Below are 21,240 nucleotides of genomic sequence, written 5' to 3'. Positions count from 1 at the left end.
TCATATCGGCGTAGATAAGCCACTGTGCACGACCTGGTGGATGAACCTCGTTAAAGCGTTCATCCCAGGCCACTGGGAAAAACACAGGATTGGCATATGCTGGGACAGAAATCCTACACCCACTGGCCAGTTGGTCCATTTTTGAAGTATGTATTTTACAAAAAATCAAGTTCGTCTTAACAATTACATTAGCTAACAGCAAACATAATGATGTAGCATTCTTATTAGCTGCCACTAGCTCACCAATCCTAAATGCCCCAAAATAAGTCAAAGAAAAATCTAACCAAAAAGTATCACTTCGTACTCGCCCAATGCCACGACAGAAACCACCATGATTAAATCCTTAAAGAGTGTGGGATCGATAGGTATGTGCAGATCTGCTCACATGCCCAATCTTTCATTGCCTAGCTAATATAAACGATTTTGTTGGTTGAACCAAACTGTACAACTTTGAGAAATAAGCAATGCCGGATAATCTTGCAGATATCGCGGCCTTGGAATGACCCTGATCATGCCAGTTCCAGATGAACTCTAGCATATGGTCATGAACTCTCTTACAGCCTTCCTTGTGAGAAGCTAAGAAACCCTGCCAGTCCTCAGGGTACAAGGAGCCAATTACTTCAATGCAAGTCCTTCAATGCTGGTGTATTGATCTGCCAGACATGGGCAGTGCATGATGAGCCATGTAAACTAGAACAAGGTGCAAGCGAACTAAACCTGTCCCACTGAAAATGAGATAATGCATCTGCTATCTCATTCTGGATGCCCGGAACGTGCCATGCCCTCAATTCAATATTCCTCCTTCAGCACAGAACCGTTAAATGCCTTAACAACTGCAAACCCAGAGCTGATTCAATCCTCTGGTTGTTGATGGCATGCTCGACTCCTCGGTTATCACACCAAAACTGGATTCGATGGTTGCTGAGCTTTCCAGCCCACAGCTGAACTGCCACAAAAATCAGGGAAAGCTCTAGCAGTAGTATATTTGAAGTTAGACCCTGTGTCCTCAATAACTTTGGCCAAGGCTCTGTGCACCATTCCCCCTCTAAGAAAGCTACAAAACCCAAGGAACCAAATGCATATGTAAACAACTGGAGTTTGGAGTTGGCAACTGGTGCCAAGAGCCATATCTGAACCCTGTTAAATTTGTGCAGGAACACCATCCAAATGTGCAGGTCTTCCCTCAGATCCTGCGATTTGTGAATAAGATGGAGTGGTTTCTTTACCATAGCCATGGCCTACTCTAGTCATCTACATAAAACCCTGCCTAAAGGTATAACTCTGCACATGAAATTAAGGAGGCCCAACAAAGACTACCACTACCTTAGGGAAATTTTCTTTGCCAAAACAAATTACTCTAGCAACCTCCCCAAATGTCATAATTTTTCCATTGGCAAGCGGCATAATCCCAGTAAGGTATTAATCTCAATACCCAAATAGGATAACCGCATCATGGGACCCTCTGTCTTGTCGTGGGCAACCGGTACTCCCATAATGTTGAAAAGCACCTGCGGGTTAAAAAGCAAATCTTCACAATCTGAAGTGTCTACTTTCCTCACTAAGAGAAAATCATCAAGGTAATGGGATACCCCCATATGCCCGGTACATGCCTGAATGCACCATTGCAAAAACAAACTAAAACATTTGAAAAAACAACACAACATGGAACAATCCATCAGCAAACAGTGATCTATGTAATAGAGTCCCTCAACCTTAAACTCCATATACATAAAAGACTCGGGGTGAAGGGGCAGCAGCCAGAAAGCGGATTCAATATCCACCTTAGCCAATAAAACCCTCCTCCTGAAACCTTGCACTAAGTCCAGGGCCTGTTTCAAAGACTGATAAGTGACTCAGAAATCCAATGGATACAATGCATCATTAACCAATCCCCCAACCGGGTAAGAAAGATGCTGTATCAGCCTAAACTTGCCCAGTTTCTTCTTCAGCATAACCCCCAATAGAGATATACATAGACCTTCTAAGGGAGGGAAACAAAAGGGATGGACATGTACCCCAATTTAACTTCCGCCTTGACCTTACATTTTACCACTTCTTGGTGTTCGCGCACTGATTTTAAAATCCACTTAGAAACTATGCAGATCTCCCTAGTCAAAGGCAAACAAAAACCTTCAGTAAAACCCCTTAACAAAAATTCTGCTTCCTCGCTAGAGGATAACGGCTCCTCAATATGCCTATGTGTACTGGCAATGGCGCCTTACTTAGCACCTCTCCATAGTTTGTTATGCTGCTCCCCTCAGCCTGCCCCTGCTCTACCAGCCTGACCACACTCCTTGGCTGGATGACCACTGCCACAGAGCATGCAGATGTGCCTGTACCTATAGCCCATTCCCTTGTGACATTGCCATTATTAAATGTGTAACACTTCCCATGACCAATGCCTACAGGTCCGGGGCATGACAGAAAGGGCTGCTTATAGACAGCCGAGGAATCCGCAGTGGGTCAGGCAGCTGATTAACTACGAGCCACACCTCTAAATTCTTAAACCCAAATTGAATACCTCTTGCCCCTCCTACTTTTTCCTAAATATGTCATCGTACTACCACCATGCGGTACCCTTCACTGACAAGTGCATGCTGTGCACCATGTGCATGTATTTCAGCACATTCATATACTCCCCTGGCCATGATTACAGGTAGCATGCCGCAAAGACATACATCCACGTGAACTAATTCTGGTACGAACGGAGGGCTTCTACTGCTACTTCTCCAGGTGTGTTGGCCTGATCCATTGAATTTTTCATGTTAGCCATAATGGCAAACATGTCCACAAATTTGCATTTTCTGACTGGCTCCCTAACCTTAGATCGCAAACCTTAGAAGATTGCGGTATTCGCACAGTGAACCATATCCCCTGCCGCATCAAGCACCTTAGCTACTGATACTGTGTGAGATATCCTAGGGTTCTAATTCTTCCCCTTGAATTTCTGCACTAAATAACTCATAATCTTGATTCATCTGAGGATGGGGAATGTGTGCTGCATGATGGGGGTACACCATGCTCACCAGATCCAGCAGTTCCTGTACCAGCCACCGCCTCTTGCATGCACCCAATCTGGCCATCATTGCGCAGTGTGCCCACTGCAACTTGAATCGACTCTGGGACAGCACCTGCTACCTGCAAGATAACTTGCATGGACCTGGAACATTCAGACATGATGTCCAGTGGACTCGAGGGAAGAACATGTGGGACATGCTTGCCAGAAATCACCTGCACAGGGGTGGAAACATGGGAGTCACCTACCAAGTGACTAGTACCTAACCAACACCTTCAGTCCTTAACCCTTAAACTGCCTAATAAAATCCAATAAAAACAGAGTGCTTATCTATCTGCAAACTCAAATGAGTATTCGGATGCTTTTATTCAGATTAAACAATTAACAATAAACAAGACAAATATATCAATAGCATGCTGGCAAAAACATCACTTTACACTTTAGAACGCAGAGTAAAGAGGTTAAGCAAACTAATTGCAAAAGAGGTATAAAAGCCTGATTCACTGATTTATGAAAAAGAAAACTTTTCTCTCTAAGTTTGTACAATGAAGAGCAGTTTGTACAATGGTGAAGATAGAATTGGGTTGCTCAGGAGGAATAGGCAAGAAATGGATTAGACTTGGACAAGAAACAAGGCTGTGGTGCACCAGCGAAAAAAACTGAGTAGATGATGGACTATGGTGGATATGTTCAGGCTAAAGGTTCGTCAATCACACTAGCCCTAAGGTGTCAAAGAGGGGTATAAACATCCAGCCTCAAGGGGAACAGCTACTGTATAAGGCAACATCCTCTCCATATCCATGCTAATAAGGTGAGAATTATCTGCTGAGATGGAGTCACTGACCTCCGGAAAAAAGGCTAATAGCTGACACACCACACGACAGGAAAGTGTACCTACTGTGCACCACAAATTATTTGATATGCCAGACCTCTGCACAACCACTTAAAAAGAAAAAAGAAAGGGGATCATCAGTAATGAGGCCTGAGTTTCCTGCAATTTAGACACAAAAAGGTCCAGCTGCACCGCCACCTAGCTGACTGACTGACTAGCCACAATTGTCATAACAGTCTCATAACATACACAGGCCTAGGCTTTTTGTCAGTGTTTAACCCTTGTTCAGTCTGATAGGACTTCTCTCTGCTGGAATGCCCTTACTTCCTCCCAAGGATACTGTGTGATCAACATGATGATCTGCAATGATTCTGCATTGATTTTTTAATAGATACTAGCTGAAGTACACGGTGTTGCCCGGGACTTTAAGAATGTTTGTTTACACATCATCCTCCAACAAACCTCTCCTTAGGCAGGCCTCATAAAAATTGTGACAAAATTCCCCATCCACAGTCCTAAGGTCTTCAAAGGAAGTAGGACCTGTAACAGTGTAAAGCAAACTTCGGAGATAGATGCATTCAAAATTTGTACAGTGTAAACACAGCCAAGAGCTTTTGTTGCTCTGACACCAGGATGACTGTGTGTGTACTTCCTGGTTGCTGGATTGCACTATGAAATGCACAGCTACTACTGCTAGTTCCTTGTGTAGCTGTTTCCAGCATTCAGGGTCTCCACAGTGTATAAGATTCATCCAATCAGTTTTACCCTTCATGGGCTGACAAAGGAATGAGCCGGAAATAGTCTCTATGTGCATTCCAAAGCGCTGTCCAGCAACCAAGGAGGTAGACAATAAAGGTTGGTCACCACTGTTGACACCATCTAGTTGTGTACGCTGATGTATGAGCAAGTATAAATAAAAAATTGTGCTGCAGAGCTGCATTTTTGCATTCCTGTATAGTTGCCATCTTTATGGGCCTGATTGTAAATCAGATGGCTCTCTCCTCATGGATGCAGATATAATTTTTTACCATATTCAGACTCATAATGAGCCTGGCTTAATATCAATAGTGGTTATAAATTCTAGAGATGTGCGCCGACCTCGTGTTTTGGTTTTGGATCTGGATCTCTCCTGGTTTTGGATCTGAATCTGGTTTTGTTTTTTTTCCCTTGGTGTTTTGTTTTTCGGATTTGGATCTGGATTTTTTCTTAAAATATCATAAAAACAGCTAAAACCACATAAAATGGGCATGTTTTTGTTCCTACAGTATTATTATCCTCAATAACATTTATTTCCAGTCATTTCCAATAAATTGTGACCACCTAACAATATTTTTTTTTCATCTAGTTAAGGCCAAAAGGTTGCATACAGCTAGCTTGCTGACTTAGCTAAGCGACACAGTGGCCAACACAAATAGAATGTGTTATACAGTGTGGCTTGGATACACCAAAAGTGCACTTACTGTGACAGCAGTGTCGGCAGAGCAGGGTTGCTGAAGGTGTCCTCAGTACATTTAATGGCAGTGCTGTGGTGCTGGCAGTGTCCACAGTTAAGGGTACCGGTGATGACGGCAATGCAGGGGTGCCAGCGGTGTCTTTAGTGCAGGTGTGCTGGCTGTGTCGGCTGTGCGAGGGTTGCTGATGGCATCCTCAATATGTGGAATGGCAGTGCTGCGGTGCTGGCAGTGTCCTCAGTGAAGGGTACCGGTGATGTCAGCAGTGCAGGGGTGCCAGCGGTGTCTTCAGTGCATATTTGCTGACTGTGTCAGCAGTGCGGGGGTTGCTGGTGGTGTCCTCAGTACATGGAATGGCAGTGCTGCAGTGCTGGCAGTGTCCTCAGTGAAGGGTATCAGCGATGTCGGCAGTGCGGGGGTGCCAGTGGTGGCCTCAGTGCAGGTTTGCTGACTGTGTCGGTAGTGCAGGGGTGTTCTCAATGCAGGATGTCGGCAATGCCAGCGGTGTCCTCAGTGCAGGTTTGCTGACTGTGTCGGCAGTGCAAGGGTGTTCTCAATGCAGGTTGACGGGGGTGTTGGCAGAGCGGGGGTGCCATCGGTATCACAGTGCATGTGTGCCGACAGTGTCAGCAGTGCAGGGGTGCTGGTGGTGTCCTTAGTGTGGGAGTGCTGACAGTGTAGTGGTCACTAACATTGTACTCAGTATGTGGGGCAGCATTGCAGGGGTGCCGGCAGTGTTGGCAGTGGGAAATGCTGCCAGTGCAGATGCCAGCAGTGTCAGCAGCAGAGGGTGCCGGTGGTGTCAGGCAGTGAGGGATGGCGTGTGCCATCTTCTTTTGCTTCCTGTGTGCATATTAAATAGGCTTAACGCTGATTGGCTGAAAGCTGTGACAGATGGCTCTCTCAGTCAATCAGCGTTAAGCCTGCTCAATACAAAACCTCGCAGCCCGACAAAGGTATTACAAGGTTTTGCCTCGGGTGAGGGATCCAGGGCAGGCAGGGAGATTCCCGAAATTCAGGTTGGTTCGGTTCTTTGAGAACCGAACCCGCTCATACCTAATAAATTCATAATGCATTTAAAAGGTACTGAAAACTCCACACGAGAGCCATAGTAAATTATGTTCAGAGATTTAGATTATATGCTACAGAAGAAAATTCCATAATTCCTTAGTATGTAGCAAAATGCATGTTATAAAATCAAATTATGAAATGAAACAAAAATAACATTTTAATATTTTTATTATTGACCTTGCAGATGGCCTTAGAAGAATGGTGTCCAAATCTGCATATAACAATAAACCAAACAGGACAATGTTTTTTTTCTTCTTTGGTGTTTTAGGTGTAGAACCATGAGAGATCTTGGCTTGTAAACTGTGGGCTAAATCCTTTGTCAATTCCGTACCTGACCTGTAGAGGGTGAATGCTATGCAAAAATTGTGTTTTTTTATTATTTAAAAATGAACAGTAATTTTGATTTCAAATTTTTTTAGTTGTCTCTGCCGTGTTTTAATGCACTCGTATGTAAACTTTAACAATCGTGGCTTGTAAATTGTGGATTTGTATAGAAAGACAGAATGGCAGAAGGATAAATTTTTGCTTATATATATATATATATATATATATATATATATACATATATATATATATAAATATATATATATATATATATATATATATATACAGTCAGGTCCATAAATTTAGGGACATTGACAGAATTTTCAGATTTTGGCCTCTATTCACCACCACAATGGCTATGAAATGAAACAAACAAGTGATTTAACTGCAGACTTTCAGATTTAATTTGAGGGTGATTACATCCAAATCAGGTGAACGGTGTAGGAATTACAATGGTTTCTATATGTGCCTCCCACTTTTTAAGGGGCCAAAAGTAATGGGACAAACTAAACAATCCTAAATCTAACTTTCACTTTTTAGGACTTTGTTGCAAATCCTTTGCAGGCAATTACAGCCTGAAGTATGGAATGCATAGACATCACCAGATGCTGGGTTTCATCCCTGGTGATGCTCTGCCAGGCCTCTACTGCAAATGTCTTCAGTTCCTGCTTGTTCTTGGGGCATTTTCCCTTCAGTTTTGTTTTCATCAAGTGAAATGCATGCTCAATCGGATTCAGGTCAGGGGATTGACTTGGCCATTGCATAACATTCCACTTTTTAGCCTTAAAAAACTCTTTGGTTGGTTTTGCAGTATGCTTCGGGTCATTGTCCATCTGCACTGTGAAGCACCATCCAATGAGTTCTGAAGCATTTGACTGAATATGAGCATATAATATTGCCCGAAACACTTCAGAATTCATTCTGCTGCTTTTGTCAGCAGTCACATCATCAATAAATACAAGGGAACCAGTTCCTTTGGCAGCCATACATGCCCACGCCATGACACTAGCACCACCATGCTTCATTGATGAGGTGGTATGTTTTGGATCATGAGCAGTTCCTTTCCTTTCCTTCTCTTCTCTTCCCATCACTCTGGTACAAGTTGATATTTGTCTCATCTGTCCATAGGATGTTGTTCCAGAACAGTAATGGATTTTTTAGATGTTGTTTGGCAAACTCTAATCTGGTCTTCCTGTTTTTGTGGCTCACCAATGGTTTACATCTTGTGGTGAACCCTCTATATTCACTCTTGTGAAGTCTTCTCTTGATTGTTGACTTTGACACATATACATCTACCTTCTGGAGAGTGTTCTTGATTTGGCCAACTGTTGTGAAGGGGTTTTTCTTCACCAGGGAAATAATTATTTTGTCATCCACCACAGTTGTTTTCCGTGGTCTTCCAGGTCTATTGGTGTTGCTGAGCTCTCCGGTGCATTCTTTCTTTTTAAGAATGTTCCAAACAGTTGATTTGGCCACACCTAATGTTTTTGCTATCTCTCTGATGGGTTTGTTTTGATTTTTCAGCCTAATGATGGCTTGCTTCACTGATAGTGACAGCTCTTTGGATCTCATATTGACAGTTGACAGCAACTGATTCCAAATGCAAATGTTACACCTAGAATCAACTCCAGACCTTTTACCTGCTTAATTGATAATGAAATAATGAGGGAATAGCCCACACCTGTCCATGAAATAGCATTTGAGTTGATAGTCCCATTACTTTTGGCCCCTTAAAAAGTGGGAGGCACATATTGAAACTGTTGTAATTCCTTCCTACACCGTTCACCCGATTTGGATGTAATTACCCTCAAATTAAATCTGAAAGTCTGCAGTTAAAGCACATCTTGTATGTTTCATTTCAAAACCGTTGTGGTGGTGAATAGAGGCCAAAACCTGAAAATGCTGTCAATGTCCCAATATTTATGGACCTGACTGTATATAGGATTGACTGTGGTTGTACTGGTTCAGTCTGATATAATGTCTCTGGGCTAGAGTGGGCTTACTGTCTTTTATAATAAAGACTAGGGGATATTGTGTGGTCAATATGAAAAACTACAGATGGGCCCAGCTGCAGTGTTGCTCAGAGCGCAGCGAGTCATGCCATGCATGGTGCAAGATGCCTACCCACGATCGGGGAAGCGCAATAGCATCTCCATTCAATCTTATGGAGATGCACTTCTGCGATCAGGGATGTGTGAGTGCGTCTCCATAGGTTTGAATGGAGATGCACTCCCGTGATCGGGGACGCGCCACAGCATAGCATGTTTGTGCCACGATCAGAAACAAACTAAATGGAAGCATCTGTATGTAATGATGCTTCATCGTATTTTTTATTAGGTAATGCCTATGTTTGTACATGGAGCAGCTGCTTTTCCTTCCCTATACTGTAAATTGGATTTTAAAATGTGATGGGAGAGAACCATCCCTAGGAAGCTATATCCTTCCTAGCTCCCTCTTATGGGAAAAGCCTAGCCTTGCAACACAAGATGGCCTGCAGGAAGTCACAGGCAGACTTGTCGGCACCATGATAGCCCCTCCTCATACTGCCCAGGACACATTTACATCATGGGATTAAGACTCAGGGCTCTTGGCCCTGGTGGCACAATTTTTGGAACTGGTATAGGACTCTTCAGATTCTACAAGTCTCATAGGAAGCCCTACCATACAGCCTGTCTGCAGTGGACTTCACACAACATACTGTAGAAGTGTCCAGTGAAGGTGACAAATTTAGAATGAAAATCTTTACTGACCAAAAAAGTGAAGGATTGTCCTACTGACAATAAATATCAGTGGGCATTTATCTATGAGTACACAGACAAACATAAAGATATTGAAAAAAAATTAAAAATCATTGGGGGCTATTAAAAAAGGATCCAGTCATTGGACCAAAGATCCCAGATTGACCCATTCATATATATATAGGAAGGCTCCCAATTTAAAATCATGACTAGTAACCAGTGCACTACCCACACCTAGCTTTTCATCTATCCTTTCAAAGGGATTTTATATGTGTAGTGGGTGTCAGGGATGTAAGTCTATCAAAAGTAAGGGGGTGCAGTAAACTTGAAAATATAGATATCAATGGGAAAACGGTCCACATTAAAGATTTTATCACATGCAGTAGTAAGAATGTCGTGTATGCGATACAATGTACCTGTAATAAAACATATATAGGGTGGACTACGAGGCCTTTGAAGATACGTGTGGGGGAACACCTACATAATATCAAAAAAGGCCTTGATATCCTCTCTTTAGGCCTACATTTTATGGAGGTACATGGATGTTCTTTGTCAGAGATTTCAGGCTTTTATGGTCTTAAAAAGACCCTTGTTCCGAATGGCCTGAACAAGGATTTTGAAGGCAAGTGGTTTTTATAGTTTCTGTTTTTAAGCTTTTTGTGATGGTAACATTTATTTTTCTAGTTCCTTTTAGATTTCTCCCATTGTGGATTTTGGACTGTGGAATTTTTTTTCATCATGATCACCTATATTCACCACTAAAGAAGAGATGGACAAGCACATCCATTGGATTATTTATTCTTTATATTTAATGTATTTTTTATATTCAATGTATTCAATATTTGTTTTTTTTATTTATATGTATATTATACAAACCATATGTATGTCAGCCATTTTAACTGTCTTTTTAAGATTATTGCCCGGGTTTCCCTCGCAACCACCAATGTTTGTTAGTCATCTCCGGCAGCCGCGTTAAGTATAACCCCTGGTCTGTGACACGCGTGTTTCACTTTCAGTTCATCAGTTATCTGTGGGAGTCTGGTTGATTTCAGTTTATGGCCTATGACACGCATATGTCACTTCCGGCAATGGGCGTACACCCAGCGGCTGGGAACCTTTTGATACTTCCTAGTTTTCTACAGTGGCTGGGCTTATTTCAGTTTCCAGTTTGTGACACATGTGTGTCATTTCCGGCGATGGATACACATCCGGCACCTGGGAATCCTTAGAGACTGTCAGGTAAGGTTCTCTCCTTGGAGTGGCATGCTCCCTACTGGTGGGTTTGAATGTTACCTGCCACAGAGCATTCTTGTTTAATTAGATAACACCTGTCTTCCGGCGCTAACCTCGCCTCGAGACATTATGATTGGCAGGCTGTAGTTTAAATAGTCTGGCTCAGCACACTATTCTTCATCTTGATAAATGCTCCCTAGAGAGGTGAAATGTGTTGATCCTACTATACAGAAGTGTGCTAATTTTTAATATATCCAGAGGTATGCCCTGGACTTTGCACTTTTCTTCTATGTCATGACATTTGGACTTTGTTTATGTGCAATAGATATCTTACATCATTTGTTCTGGACTGCCTTGTGGATTTTTTATTAAGGTTTTAAATTATTTTAGTAGTATTTTAAAAAAAATAACACTGGATATATTTTGTAATTCTAAATCAACCTTTTGGATGTACTGTTTTGGACTGGACTGACATTGATTGAGGATATTTGAAAATATACCTTTACATGTGGAACTTACAACATTGAAACCGTAAGTTCGATATGCATGTCACTTACAGAACTTAAGAAACCTTGATATGACTGCAATATTCTCTGTTTTAGTGAGTGAATGTACCCCACACTATTTAGAACACTTATGGTGTGGGATGGTCTATGCTAAAGATACCTTTACATGATTAAAACAGTGGTCCTTTCTGTGAGTAGGGTACTCTCTTTTGTACAACTATAGTAGTTATTCCCTTGCCGTGCATGATCTATCAAGGGATGCATTGAAAAATAAATGTCACAATACATATTCCCTTTTGTTTTCTTCTATTTTCAACATACAACGAGGGAGACTACTGTGAACTTTTGTCTAAGGAGTCCCTAAGAAAGAAGTACATGAAGATTCTCTTTCCTGATTCAAGTGACGTATCATTTACATTAGTATTTTTTTAGAGTGCCCATTGGTGTATCTCCTGTTCCAAATGTTGTGTAATATTTGACTTATGTGTAGGGATGTGGTGATATCCCTTTTAGGATTTGGAGATCCTGCGTGGCTGCTCTCTGTCGCGCAGTCTTGTTGTAACAAACCATATTGCTTATTGCAAAGTATATACTCCATCTGAAGTCTCTGTGGCTGTCTGACATGGTGTATATGCAGGAGTAGGCTGATTTTCAGACAAGTTCTACCACCCTGGTAGAGGACATATCAGGCCTAGTGGCTGGGATCAGCAATACATAGGCCCCAGTGACAGGGATCCAAGTAGCTACAGTACTACCAAGGAAGCATGGAGTTACTCAGCAGCTACTGTCTCAGTGGGACCCCACTAAGTAGTCTCCCTCATAGCGGTACTTTCACCGGTCAAGGAAGGTAAATCAATCATACTTGATCACAACTGAAGGGATCACTGATAGGGAGTGGAGGGCTCTCAGAGTGTAGCCATTACTATTAGCATTTAAAATTTTACCTAGGTATATATTTAGCAAAATAGATCTATATGGGACTGTGGGTCTGATTCAGAGCCGCTCGTAAGCGGCCACTCGTTCACTCCGAGCGATGTTCGCACAACTGCGCATGCGTATGGGTTGTAATACGCATGCGCCAACCAGTCATTGTGGTCGGAAATTGTGTGCTCACAAAATAGCGAATGCCTGCTAATTTGAGTGACAGAATGAGGCATTTGTGGGTGGTAACAGGGGAAGGTGCTTGAAAACGGGGAGTGGAGATCCGAACTCAGGCGTGCCAAACGGTCAAAACGGGTGTTTTAAGGGTGTGCATAATTAACAAAGCAGCAAAATCGACCACATCACTTGGTTGTCTTTTAGCCTGAACTGCTCGCATGATTGCGGTAGGAAAATGCTACCACAAGCACTGCGAGCAGTTCAGACGCCTTTCGATGTACTCGATTAATCTAATAAATAGCGGAGATGACGTAGGATGCGAGCGGCCAGGGGGCGTTTTTTAAAAAATAGCGAGCGCATGTTTCGTTCGCTCGCTGAACTAGCGAGTGCAAATAGCGTCCGGCTCAGAATCAGGCCCTGTGATCATGCTGGGGTGTAGTATCCTATACATTCTTCTGCTTGCAACTAAGAATGGACCAGGCATTTTAACTGTAGACTCCTTCACAATGCTGACCACATCAAAATGATGCATCCCAAAAAACTACATATAAAGGAACTCATGTAGCGTTGGACATATTTTATGAGCAATGTTGATCTCATTCAATGTACAGTACTTGCATCCACCTGTTCATATGCATAAAACACTGTAATTACCATCCCCCAAAGATAAATAGGTTTTAGGTTTAAATAACTTTAAGAAATATTTTTTCCTTGGTTGTCTCCTTGCAATGTTTTTAAATTAAATGTGCATCCAACATTCAAATGCAGTCAGCGAAAGATATTGCTGTTTATTTTAAATAATAAATAAAGATAGATAGATAGCTGTATATATGTACTGTATACAGTATAGATTAATGCATTTATACCTATTTATGTTACAAAGTAAAGTTTCTGTCCTATTAAAATATAAAACAAACGGCAAAATGAAAGTGAAGAATTTAGAGGGATGAAAAAGGAACAATTTGGCAGAGGCTGTTTTCATTAATTGAGTGGCCACTGAAGAAGCACTAAACTACTAGCCTGTGACATTACAGTCATTTGGCTCTATTTCTTCCATAAAAATGTGGTCTTTTGCTTTAATAAGCTATATTGCTGAAATTATACACATGGAAAAAGCCTGGCTTGCTATGGATCTCAGCTGCAAAACTGTAATATTTGATCAATTTTAATGAAATGATTTCAATCTTGATGGAAACTACATCTTTATGCATCTCTGTAGCTAATAAAGATCAAAATATTTCATAGTTAATGTTGCACTGGGCAGATAAAACTCATTTGTGGGCATATGTAAATGACAGACACTGAAAAATAGTTATATTTATTGTCTACCAGAATACAAAAGTGAGCATAAAGTTCAGAGAGTGCATTTCATCCCTTAATAATGCATCTTAGTCTATTGTACAGATAAACTGTATTTTATCTAAGTTATCTGTTTTATCACTTTGTAAAGGTCATTAATCCTGCTCTGGGGTTCACTCCTAAAGAGCATTATGACTGACTCTTTGGGTTTGAAATGTCAGGTAGTAAAGAGCCTCTGTGTCAGTGACTTGTTAATGCTGTCCTGTATGCTCTACAATACTTGTGATTTGTTGTTCATTTCTGCCTTGTCCTGACCTTTGTCTATGTTTAATAGAATATGATTCCTTATAATATTTTTACTTGGCTATATTTACAGGAATACACTTGTCGTATTCATTGCCTGCTGCCTGTCTTGACCTTTGGCCTGCAAGCATGCTACCTTGCAGGTGTAGTCAGGCACTTAGATCATGCCACTTTCTCTCATCATCAGCCCAACAATGTGCTCTGATTGACAGTTCTGAAACACAGGTTAGACACGGATGATGTAGGTGATGACTCAGCTCACGGATCCCCTGTAAAGTAAAGAAAATGTGCTGTGGTGGGATGACCTCCATCTGACTTAGTGATTGTTATCATCCACACAGGCCTCAGACTGTGTTATGTTTCAGTGACAAGCACCAATGCACCACCAATCAAATTTTCCCTCAAGGGAGGGGTGTATGAGTAAAACACAAAACACAGATTATGCTCAGCGGATGTACCCTGGTGACCTGGGTGGGTGGATGGAAATGACTCCAGTACTTGCAACCAAACAAAAAACAACAGCCACTTGGCTGTGCTACATGTATACTCCATTTCCCTAGGTGTGCCACCCGCAAAAAACTGGCTTCTCATACATACACCAGGCATTAACTCTAGTTGACTCCGTGAACAGTAACAATCCCAGGCTAGGTGCAGTGCTCCCTCTATCCACACTCTACTCCTAACTCCCCCTCAATGCATTTATATAAACAATGCAGTACTATTACACACAATGCACAATACAGTTCACAACAAGGCAATAAACACCAGATTACTCATCACGTGGATTTATCACATGCTAGGTACAGGATATCAATCAGAAACAGACTTTCCTTCCCTGAATGTATGTCTCAGAATCACACATTGTCTCAGATGAGTCCCACCTCCAAGCCTTATGTCAAGGCCAATTCACTGTGTAGGAGTATACTACTGAGTTTAGAAAGCGGTACAGAGAGGATTGGAATGACCCTTCTTTAGGTTCCAGATCAGATTGGGGTTTTCTGAACAGATTTAAGACTTTATTTTGCAGTACCTGGTCCCTCCTCTTTAGAAGCTCTGATGCAGTTATCAATATTCTTTGTTAGGTGTCTTAAGGAGCGATGTAAAGAGAGAGGTTTTCACTCTGTAAGGGTGAAAGTAGTTCCATTTAAGACCTCCAAAAATGACCCTGAGCCATGCAATTAGGGGCATCCCATCTTACTCTTGCAGAAGAAGGGTAAATGGAATTTGATTATATTGCACAGAAAGAGGGCACATGGATCACTCATGCCCAAATAAAATTGTAAACAGGAGAAACTGAGATCTGATTTGTAGGAGGTCTCAGGTTGTTCAATTAAAAATTTTATATTAATCTCTGCAAATTCCCATATTTCTATACACTTTTGATTAACCTGAGGAACTAATGGTTTTAATTGATAGTGGAGCCACAGGCAAATTTATAGACCAGGGGTCAGTCTTCAAACTTGGCCTGCAAGTAGTTTATCTAAAACACCGGTCACAATCATCAGCTTGGATAACAATACCCTTATATTGGGCTACAATTAAATTCCAAACCATTCTAATTACCTTGAAAATAAGGAGTTTACATTCTGTAAAGATCACATTCTTTGTTATAAAGTATTCTTTCTATTGAGTGACTCTGGACTAAGCCTGGTTGTCCAAACATAACCCTGTCTTCAATTTGGTTGCAGGCCAGATTTGCCATTAGAGCAGAAACTTTCTACTTATAATGCTTCAAAGGGTTGTTAGGGTGGCTACAGAATGGATTGAGTGCATACCTGATCTGATCCTGCTGTTTGGAGCTGCCAGTTTGAAACATAATTATATTGATTGGTTGAGAGACGCACCTTTTCTCTCTTGTATTCTATTTTTAGGATTTTACTGATGTTGTATGCAAGAAAACAGCATATGTTCTTTCTCCATATAGACCGTATGACTGCCCAACAGACTTGCACTGAGGGCCTAATTCAGACCCACTCGCTAGTACTGAGCGCTCGCAAGAGGGTCGATGTTAGCCCAGTGTGCATGCGCACGACGTAGGCGGCTCCATCGTGCGCATGTGCGAGAGCCGGATAGCGATGGCCAAGCTGTTGCTATGGGTCTCGCTACAAAGGGGGCGTGCTGTCGATGGTGAATCACAGCACGCCCCCTTTGGTGGGCATGCCGGGGGCGTTGCTGCCCATGGGAACACCTACCATCTGGGGCCGGCCCCACTGACATCACAAGTGATGTCAGTGGGAGTGATCTCGGCTCTGATAGAGGGCCTGAGTGCCAAGTTGCCCAAGTGAAGACTTTTCTCTTTGTCATTTGAGTTGAAGTCAGTGGAGGGGGTATCTGCATGATAACCTGCAGAAGAGGTTAAACAGGTTTTCCTTTAATACTACTGCTATATTCATTGTTAAAAAAAAATGTTTTTGCCCCTGTATAGACTTAAGATGAGAAATGGATCTCAAAAAATGTATCTTATTGGCTATCAGGCTCTGTCATGTTTTGGCTAGCCAATAAAATAAATTCAAATTTGCATTAATGTGGTGAAAAGAACTGAGTCAAAACCAAACTGCTCATCTTAAGTATAGTCTACAGAGGGCTGCACAAGATCACCTTTAAAAAACAGTACCCACTTTAACTTATTCCAGAGCTCTTCCATAAATTAAAAGGGGCAGTAGGTTATTCCAAGAGCTGTTTATGAGGAGCCTATAACTTAATCCATACTGGAGAAAGGGATGAGTGGAAAATGGCATTCAACACACATACTGACTATTACAAGTACTTAGTATTTCCTTTTGGTCACAGTAATTCTGAGGCAATCTTTATTAACAATGTTCTGTGGGATTATCTTGGGCAATTCATAGTAGTATATTTAGATGACATCCAAATCTATCCATTGCTGTAGAACAGCATTGACAGCATGTCCAGAGGGTAGTCAGAGAGCATTGCCTGTATGACAATCATGAGATATGTGAATATAAAGTCCTTGGTTTTGAAATTTCCTCTCAAGATTTTACAATGTATGCCACAAAGGTTCAAGCAATACAGTAGTGGGTTCCACCCATGAATCTTGAGACTCTTTAGAGAGTTTTAAGTTCCACCAACAGCTACAGGCATTTCATCCACTCTTTTTCATCTATTACAGCACCACTTACATCACTAACCAGAAAAGACCAGTGGTTCCTATTTTTCTCCTCTAGTTTTGATTTCACTATCACATTCAGACCCAGTTTTTACATTTAAAAGCAGATGTACTCTCTTTATTGAGAAGCTTGCAGATTCTTATCCTCCCAGTCCCATAATTCCAGCTGAATAGTTCTTACTCGGTCTTACCAGAGGTTTATCTCAGCAGCTACAGTCAGCACAAAGTTTAGATGGGAAGTTCTTCAGAAAGCCAATAATTGCAAAACCTCGGGCATTAAAGGTTTCACATAGCCTAAAGGCTTTGTCATGTTCTATTTGGTGGTCAGCAATTCGAGAAGATAATAGCAACTTTTGTACTTGCAACCCAGCATTTGGAAAAGTTATGCAAACAACTATTCCCACCAGGTCATGGTGTCATACATCTATGGTGAGGTTTGTTTTGTGGAACTTCCTCAATCCAAAGACTTCAATACCATCTGGCTAGTAGTGGAAAGATTTAACAAAATGGTACATTTTATTTCTATGTCAGGTCTTCATTTTGCCCAAGTTCTGGTAAGGCTTGTTTGTGGAAAATATTCTGAGGCTCCTTGAAATTCTAAGTAATACTGTGTCTGATAGAGAAACTTAGTTTGTTGTCATAGCCAGGACGCTTTCTGTTCTTTGCTTGGAACATTGCTAAAACTGTTCATGTCTATCACCAGCAGATTAATGGACAATCTGAAAGGGTTAATAAGAGTTTGGAGCAACATCCAGAGAAGGCATGTTTCTTGTTCCAGTTGTAATTGGGTGAATATACTCCCATGGTTGGAATTTGCTTATAACAATGATCCAAATATTTTATCTGGGTTATCCTCCTTTTATTGATTGTGTGGATACCATCTAAAAGCATGTTCTTTTGACAATATTCATCCAGACTCCAGAGACACAAGGCAGAATGGTGTTTTTTTAGGGCTATGTGGAGGAGAGTCCATAAATCCTTATCACGAGCAGCAAAATCATGAATAAACTATGGGGTGTCTATGGGGTGTCTCTCACCACTCTCATATCCATAGGCCCACATTTAAAAATCACTTTCCACCCCCTTCCCCCACTAGTGTAATTTTTTTTAGCCCCCCTTCCTCCAGATTTTACCCCCATCCTCTAATTCCCCAGAAACCCCATAATTCCCCAGAACCATATACACTCTCCCCTTCCCTGCACCCACATGCAGAGCACAGTGGAGCCTTTGTCAAAGGAATGGCAATCGGTTGGTTAACCATTGATTTTTACAATCAATGTTTAACATCAATGGTGTAAAACAATTATCATGAAACCATCAATGGTTTCACCCATCGATGGCCATCCCTACTATTGATTCCTGCCTGTCTATACCTTCTAACAATCGATTCCTGCCTATACCTTCTAAACAATATTGTCGCTATTTAGCGTTGTGAGTCGCATAAGAAATAAATGCTTTCACACTTTGAGTGTGGTTCCAAAGCGCAAAAAGATATTATTCAATATAAAAACAGATGGTTACATGTTGTGATTTAAATACAATTAGCACAAGTAAATCATACAGACCCAAGGTACAGTTGTTACATACGCTCGTGCTCTGGGCCAAGATACCGGCATCAGCAATAGAAACCTCCGTCAACAGCACAGCAAGAAGACTCTCGACTGGGGTCAGAGAATGCACATATATACACTTACAGGGATAGGCAATACAATAGACAAGTTTGGCATGATTTCATTGGTTCTTCTTAAAGGTGCTTCTGTTACAGGATAGTTCACAGGTCAATTCAAATGGACACAAGTCAGCCTCCAACAGCCCTTTGTGTCCTTTTTCCCGCATGCTAATCTAAGATGATAACATTACAGAGTACATTTTAATGTTTTAACTCTCTATAGTCCATAATTTGCAGATGCATATTGCGATCTTCTCACTGATGATACCAGAAATCTGTTGAGACACAGTGGATCAGTACAACAACAAACACAGTCTGCTAACCATGTACTAAACCTTAGATATCAAATAACCTTTATTTCACAACATTAATAATTACTGAATAAACCTTGAATATTACACTTTAATGCTAGGGAACATTTTATGTAAGTGTGTAGTGTGTAAGTATTGGGGAATTAGGAAAAGCCGCTAGTTAGCGCTGTGCGACTATTTGTTTTGTGGATTACCATGGTACGTGTTTTGCAGGTTAATCATTTTATATGTTTTAGTGACTGTCTGTATTTATATGATGATGACTTTTAACTTCTTTCTAATGCATGGGAATCGCACGATGCTAAATAATAGCACTCACAAATAATGGTGACTTGGCTCTCTGGAGCTGTTGGGCTATACATGTGAATGGGGGGATGCTGCTGTCTTCCTTGGCAGCTACTGCTCTCTGTGGCTGCTGAGGTTTACAAGGGGAATGGGGGCAGCACTAACTTCCTCGGCAGCTGCTTTTCTCTGCAAGTCATAGCGGATAGGCAATAAGATGACGTTTTTCAGATCTGAACGTAGTCACTATATACAAAAGGTGTACTGTTTTTTGGAATTAATATATAAAGTGATTACTGTGATATGTAATTACTGTGTGCATCAAACCCAACTGTCCACCTGTACTAGGCATGGCCAACCTGTGGCTCTCCATGTTTTGAAACTAGAAGTCCCAGCATGCTTAACCAGCTGATCAGTGGGAGAGTATAATGGGCAGGAGAGCCACAGGTTGGCCAGGCCTGATCTACAGTCCAATAATAAAATAAATACAGTATATATAATTGCTCAGTTACCTACTCTTTTAATGTCATCATATAGTTTCATATGACACCATATACAAATAATTGCTCTCATTTAAGCATCTGCTCTAACAAATTATTTCATATGCTCTCCATCGGCCTTACATAAAGTCTTTTGTAATACATCCGTACATAGGGCCTGAGTTGTACGCTATATTGATGTTTTCACAGTTGAGCGATAATTGTCAATCTGCACATGCCTCTAAGTCACACTGCGCATGCGTCAATGTACATTAACAAAGCCTCTCGCAGTGATTATTTACTTGCATTGTGATTTTGGTGGAGGTAACGGGGAGTGGTGACAAATAACGCAAATTATTTCATATGCTCTCCATCGGCCTTACATAAAGTCTTTTGTAATACATCCGTACATAGGGCCTGAGTTGTACGCTATATTGATGTTTTCACAGTTGAGCGATAATTGTCAATCTGCACATGCCTCTAAGTCACACTGCGCATGCGTCAATGTACATTAACAAAGCCTCTCGCAGTGATTATTTACTTGCATTGTGATTTTGGTGGAGGTAACGGGGAGTGGTGACAAATAACGCAGACATGCTACAACCATTTTGGGGGCATGTCAAAGCATGCAACTGTGATAACATACACAAGAAATATGGCTTCAACTACTCAGTTCCCATGACTATTCTGCAGGACCATAGGACTGCAACAACTGAATTATCTAGAATTGATGCTGCATTATAGTATGCAGATGCTGCGACAATTTTCACAGATGCTTGGATTTGCAAAGCCGCAGGTGGGCATCTTAATACATCTCCCAGCGGCTGCAATATTATATATTTTTGCATCCTTGCTGCATACATAACTGCAGCAGTGGCAGCATTAGCATACAACTCTGAATCAATTACATAGTCTCTACCCAGAGAACTCAAGACTAAGGGGTATATCTACTAGTGACAGTTTTTAGAAATGGATATATTGCCCATAGCAACCATTCAGATTCTACTTAACATTTAACCAGCACCTTCGAGCAAAATAATAGCTAGAATCTGATTGGCTGCTATGGGCAACATCTCCACTTCTAAAAACTCTCACTTTAGTAAATAAACCCCTAAATCTCTATCATCCACTACTTGTCACCAAATAGAGATGTAACACTGAAAAGGATGAACGAGTTTAAATACTATAAGCTATGACGCTGTGTTACACCAAAGGAAAAACCCAGCAAGAAATAAAATGCCAATCAAACATGAAGCTAATTTTGTGAATTAGTCTGGACATTTTAAATAATTATAGAATATTACTAATACTTGACCTGCTTACTGAAAAAGTTTTATACTGGGAACTTTTAATGTTATGTTCATAGAAGATAACAGCTTCCTGTAGATATAATACAATATGGCACTATAAGTTACAGAGTTATATGCAATTAATTGAAAGTTAATGTATAAACCCCATGAGATATAAATTAACATAATCCATTGGGTGGTAATTATGCAGC

The sequence above is a fragment of the Taudactylus pleione genome, unplaced genomic scaffold (genome assembly GCF_031769625.1).
Source record: "Taudactylus pleione unplaced genomic scaffold, aTauple2 ptg000296l, whole genome shotgun sequence".
Classification (NCBI taxonomy): domain Eukaryota; kingdom Metazoa; phylum Chordata; class Amphibia; order Anura; family Myobatrachidae; genus Taudactylus; species Taudactylus pleione.
The sequence above is the reverse complement of the archived record's forward strand: the minus strand, read 5'-3'. Positions refer to the sequence as shown.